General features: G+C 41.5%; 1 protein-coding gene across 6 annotated transcripts in view; it reads left to right on the top strand.

Annotated features, from left to right (window-relative positions):
* Window positions 1-2,839: 2,839 nt before the first annotated feature.
* The window catches only part of ZMYM4 (zinc finger MYM-type containing 4), a 51,875-nt gene continuing 48,714 nt past the window's right edge, over window positions 2,840-6,000 (top strand). For 4 of the 6 annotated variants that reach the window (XM_053398890.1, XM_053398886.1, XM_053398887.1 and 1 more), the window contains exon 1: window positions 2,840-3,130. The gene's annotated coding sequence lies outside the window, so the exon portion shown is untranslated. Of the gene's footprint in view, window positions 3,131-3,176; window positions 3,227-6,000 lie in introns of those variants that run through there. The other 2 variants (XM_053398892.1, XM_053398894.1) reach the window with 2 other exon arrangements.

The following is a 6,000-nucleotide window of genomic DNA, read 5'->3' as shown; positions in this document are numbered from 1 at the left end:
TTTTATTGCAAACTGCCTCAAGGTGTTTCAAAATAGGTGGCATATACATATTTTTAAATAAATTAAGGTGTTTTATGGTGTGTTCGTAGAAACTCTCCAGTGAGTGCACATCTGAGGCTGCTGAATGCATGCAAATTGAACATGAGTGACATTGTTTTACAACCAGGCCTGTGTGAGAGTTGGGGGCAAGCAGGGGAGAGAGAAAGATTCAGAGGCACAGATGATGCAAGGCACACTGGCTTCAGCATAAGGAAAGATCCAAATGAGCAAAATAATCAGTGTGATTTCAGCTCCCTTGCGAGCCTTTTGTCCTCTGCAGAGTGCATCCCAATGACATCACCAGTGCCATGGTAATGGGGATTGCCCCCTCCCCTGCAGACTGAACTCTTGCCTCTCCCTGCTTCAATTCCCTTCCTCACTGGGCTCTGCACAGAGGATGTGGAATGATACATGGCTGAACGGATTGCTCTTTCTGCCACCCTCCCCTTCTAGGCCGTCAGGAAAGTGCTCCTCGCCCCCCACCACACACATTCCCAATGGCTGTGGCAGCAACTCATCCCCCTTCCTCCCCCCCAGCAATCTGTCACATTGAACCAAAGAGGAAACTGGCGTAGCCCTTGTCCAGCAGAAGTTGGTCTTCTTAAAGACACCTTATTTATTTTGTAGGATTCTTTATTTTGTAATATTGTTGCAGCTTTTTTCATACTTACCAACTGCTCTTTGTAAATATAGAAAAGAAATCTGAATATTTAACAGATGTCCTGTTTAGCATTCAGTCGTGTGTGTCTATGGCCAGCAATAAAATCTGTTTTTAACCTGATGTTTTGATGTTAGGGAGAGATTGCAAGAAATGTTGGTATGCTGAGATTCTCTCTACCTGAACTGATGGAGGTTGCCTCAAGGGTAATTATTTATTACATATATTTCTATTACTGCCATCCCCAATCATATTCCCAGGTTGAATTTAAGCACTTAAAATGTAAATATAAACAAAACATAAAATGAATAGGCCCTGAATTCACAAGGTATCTCTGCCTTTTCAGGGGCATATAGAAGATTTCATAAGCAGAAGCACCTCATATCAAACCTAAGCAGTTATTTGACACCTCAGGCAATATATATAAATAGGTGTGGGGAAATATTTTGCCCCATTGGGGCAGGTATTTACCTTCCACTGCAGATCAACTTTGATATAGTGGATGGGGCCACTCACCTGTCAATATTTGACATCCTACTGATATTAGGTTGTGCCCATCTGTCAAAGTTTATTTTTGGGGGTGGAAGGGGATTGAATCACACGCAGTAGTGCCAGCTGATGGACAGGTGAGCAAGGTTTGTGGGAAATATGCTTGTGGACTAACTTGAACGGTTATACAGTAGGTACAAAAAGAGACAGACAAGATGCCATAACAACAATGTGCTATCTTCTGTCCTGATGTACTTTTATGGAGAAACTGGATCTTAAGTTTCTATCCTATGGACACTTGCTTAGAAGTAAGTCATGTGAATTTGTAAGGAGGGCATACTTCCAAATAAGTATGCATATGATTGGCCTGTTCTTTCCCCCCAGCATATTTCATTTATGTGTAAGGCATTTGAATTCTATGTTTAAATTTTAACGGCCGATTCCAACCCTAAGGTAACTAAAAATATAGCCAAGTTCCTTGTGATAGCCCTCAAAACTAGGTCATTATTATTAAAGGGAGATATGAGTTCTGAATCAAAATGGTCTATTTCTGATTGTTTTTGGGTTTTATTACATTTTCATTTAAAAATTGTGCACATGTACCGGGTATATGATTTCTCTCTCTCTGCTATGGCTGTCTTGCTAACTCTATAATGTATTTTATGTTTATAATCACCAGCATAGAATTGGCCTTTTCCACAGCTGCCACATACTGGGTTGGTGTCTTCACTGCAGTTGGAATGACTTAGTTGAGCATGAGACTCATAATCTCAATCTCAGGGTTGTGGGTTAATGGATCTGCTCTGAGCAAAATTTAGTTGAATACTGACCAATAACTTTATATTTACTTAAGTGTTTTTACAGGAATTTTGTTAAATTTACCCTTTGAAAGACAATGGATTTTGTAACAAATGTGTGGTATTTGTCTGATCGGTTAATGATGTGATCTTGTCAGTCATTTATCCATCCTTGAGTTGTCTTGTTTTTCTTAATATTTTATTAAAAATATTTCTATCCCACCATTAAGGCAGCTTACACCATGACAGATTTAAAAATAGTTTCCAGCATTCTTTTTTATTGGTGTTTGGTAACGGTTTTCTACGTACAATGGAACTATGTAACAACGAGATTCACATCTGAGGTTTTTGAATCTTAGAATAAATTTAGCAGAACTATTTTTTAAATAGTTTGAAAAAAGTCTTTTATCAAAAAAGAAAACTGTGCTCAAAAATAATGGCTGTAGAAGCAACCATAGCATGAGCCACACCTTTGCACACTTTGAGGTGTGAGCACTGAGGCATTGGGGACCTTATGTGCTGTGGAAATGGAGCACTGCTCCTTCTAAGAGTTCCTCAAGCAGCTCACCTCATATTTTAAAGATTTTTTTAACCTTTCTACCTTTTGCACACGTTTTCTTATTATCCCTTTTGCTTGGTTTTGAGCTATCTCAACCGCCCCCGACCCGAAATTGGTGCGTGGCCCTTTAAGAGGGCGCCATTCCTGGACCCGTTCTAATTCCATTTCTCCCTACGAGCGAGCAGAGAGACTCCCCAACGCACATGCGTGAAGGGGTGGGGAAAAGGAGGAGGAGAAGGGGGAAAAGAAGGCAGGGCTTCAGGCCGGCAGGCGTGCGCGTGCGCTGGACTCATGCGCAGTGAAGTACTCCCCACCCCTCGCTGGTTGGGCAGGTCTTTGCAGCTTTAAGGGGCTCGCGGGGCCTGGAGGGTTGAGTCCGGCCGTCACCACAATTGTTGTGTGTTTTTTTTAATTATTGTTATTACTATTATTATTTTGACGGAGAAGGACCCCCCCCTTCCGTGAGTTCCAGAGGGAGGCGCTTCTTACTCTCCGCCTTTGCTCGCCTCCTCACGGCCGCTGGATATCCATCCCTTGGAGCGCCCCCTGAGGTTACAGCGCCTGCCCCCCAACCACCTCAGCCAAGGGGTGAGGAAAAAACAATAACTTCTCCTCCCCTCCTCTGAGGCAGCGCCCCCCCCAATATGGCGGCGGCCAAAGAGGAGGGGCCAGGACCGCGCGCCCGTGAGTGAATGGGCGGGGCTTAGGCTGCAGTGGGCGGGACCCAGGAGTCAGATAAGCGCACCTGTTGGGGAGCCGGAAAGATAACGGTTGCCAAGGATGTTGGGGGTGGGGGTGCATGGTCTTAGAAATGGTGGGAGTCAAGTTGGTTGTACGGGGAGTTATGAGTTTGAAGTGGCTGTTGGGATGATGGGACATATTTTTTGGGGGGGCTAAGAAATGTTGGGGAGTTAACTGGTCCATTGATGACTACAGTGAGCAGGAGATTGTGAGTTGAAAGATTAGGGTGTCAAGGGTGAGGCACCTGGGGTGAATACAGTACTGTGGAAAGGGGATGGGTGGGTACTTCTTGAATCTTTGGAATATTAATGGGTGTCAAGGCTGGTAATGGTATATGTCTGTTGGGAGGGTGAGGGAAAGCATGAATAAAGTGTAATAGGTGGGTTAGGGAACTGGAGGATCATGATTATAAGGGTGAAAAAGATGAAATTTAGGCACCAAGATGGTGGCTTTGGGGGTTGTTAGTCAAGATGTGGATTACAAATGGCAAAGTACTCCTGATGGTGGGGATTTTGTACTAGTGGTTAATGCTAGGGTTTCATAAAGGATAAAGTCTTGTAAACTGGATAAGGCAACTTTTCTTGTGTGAAAAGATGCTTCAGATGTAAGGTTGTATTAGTTGCACTAACCTTTAGAAGCTTTATCAGTGTCATTCGGAACAAGCTTGATCACTAGTGTTGTTTTCATTTTTCCTTTGTGACCCATAAATGAAATAGCCTTGAGAGCAAGCCTTTGTAATGTGTGACCTGAACACAGCCAACCAACTTACATTAAGACTTACTGAATGCTTGACAACCATGGTTTCCCCAGGCTTTTAGATAGAAAAACAGAAGGTTTATCATGTATTTGGTGGTTTGCATTCAGTTTGATATGAAAGCTTATCAACTGGGTCTGGGATGCTGCTATATTTATTACATTCTAAGTAAGAACTGGTGTTAAACACAGAGACCAAAAAAACCCTAGGCCATTCATTCAGATGCTTAATAATCTGATGCTGGAGGGTACATATTTAAATGCTTTCTAAGGGCTGATCACAAAATATTATATGGAGGCTACTAGGAATTCAAATATTTTCCAGTTTTGATTCAAAGCCATGCTTGTAGCTGTAATTGCTATTTTAGAAATTGCATGCATCTTTAAGTTTTATAGAGAAACTGAAAGAAAATGTCAATATATGCATCTGGAAGGGTCAAACACAAGTCTGATACACAACAATGGAAAATTATCTTAAAATTAGTTTAGAAGACAAGGAAAATTCAGTATTGGTCAAGGGCATCAGTATCATTGTTGTCAGTAGTAAAGTTATTCATAATTGTGAATCTTCTTAATCCAAAACTACTTGCTTCCTACAAAGTTGCTTTGGAAGATTGGTACCACCAATGAGTATAGAAAAAGATTATTTCCACAGTTCTCCAGTACGCATCCCCCCAGACAGGATCCTAACTCATTTATTCATAAGTAAGTCTCATTCATCAAAAATCTTGCTTCTCCTCATCCTGGCTCTTCAGTTGGGATTTTTTGAGGGGCTGCATTCTGGTCATGGGCATTATGAACTGGCCTTTTGATTAGCCTTTCTCCTCCGTTTGCTATCCAGTTAGCTGTTTCCTGCTTGCAGCTTGAGCAGGCCTGTTGTTGGCGCATTCATTTGTTTTTTATTCAAATATTTGTGCTTGTATCAAAATAATAAAAGTGTTGTACTTTATTGCTCTTGTACTTTATTTTGTTTAATCCCAAAGTTCAGCTAAGGAGGAAGGAACTGTATAGTGGAGCATCTGTAGCACTGGGCCCAGGATACGTAGGAAAACTCATACAGAAAGATGGGATATCCCCAAACCTTGTCAGAAAACAGCAGAATGATATGGTTTGGCAATGATCACTGGATTCTCTGCAGCAAATGAAGGATAGTAATTGCAGAGAAATGGGCTAATATGCAAGCAACTCTATATCTTATAGATGAGCAACCTGTTTTAAATTTTCCCTCTTGCTGGTCAAGCTGCATGTTTTTTTAACCATAATTTTGCTGCAGCCTCACTCATGTTTTATGATGTCATGACATAGAATGGGTGGCATTTGCTATATAGAACAGATGGCATGCCTGCTGATGTGCATCTTGGATGAAGGAGAGGATGCTGGTTATGTGTGTGAGTTGCTTTTCCCCCATGCAATTTCTGATGGGGCCATAATGGATTAGATCCTAACTTCTCTAACAAATGGAATAGAGTTCCATGAATGGGGCTTTCCTTATCCCCCCCCCAAGTCTGTTCCTGACTGTTGGGGACCCATGGAAATGATGCAGGGGGCTGCAAACTGAAGGAGAAATCAGTGGAAATTTCATTCCCTAATAAAAGCAGAAAAACAACTTGTGGTAAAATTCTGTGGTGGGTGCCTAATCAGAAGTTGAGTTCAAGGGCACTTACTTCCAGATAAACGAGTAAAGAACTGCAACCTTAGTATCCAAGTCAATATATTTACAGTCACATCTTGTGCATTTTTGATTGGAACTTAGTCCGACTGAATTATATTTATTCCCAGGTAACTGTTGTATTGCAGTCGTTTACTTAAATTTAAAAACACTTAGATGTTTTGTACCACTAACTGTTGAATGGCATATCTTTTAATTAATGCAGCACATAATAAATATTTTCCAGATGCAGTTTAATATTTTGTCAGCTCCCAAGGCGGGAAAAACTTACAGTACTTGATTGATTATTGGGATG

The sequence above is a fragment of the Podarcis raffonei genome, chromosome 8 (assembly GCF_027172205.1).
Source record: "Podarcis raffonei isolate rPodRaf1 chromosome 8, rPodRaf1.pri, whole genome shotgun sequence".
NCBI lineage: Eukaryota > Metazoa > Chordata > Lepidosauria > Squamata > Lacertidae > Podarcis > Podarcis raffonei.
This window is presented reverse-complemented; position numbering and strand designations above follow the sequence as displayed.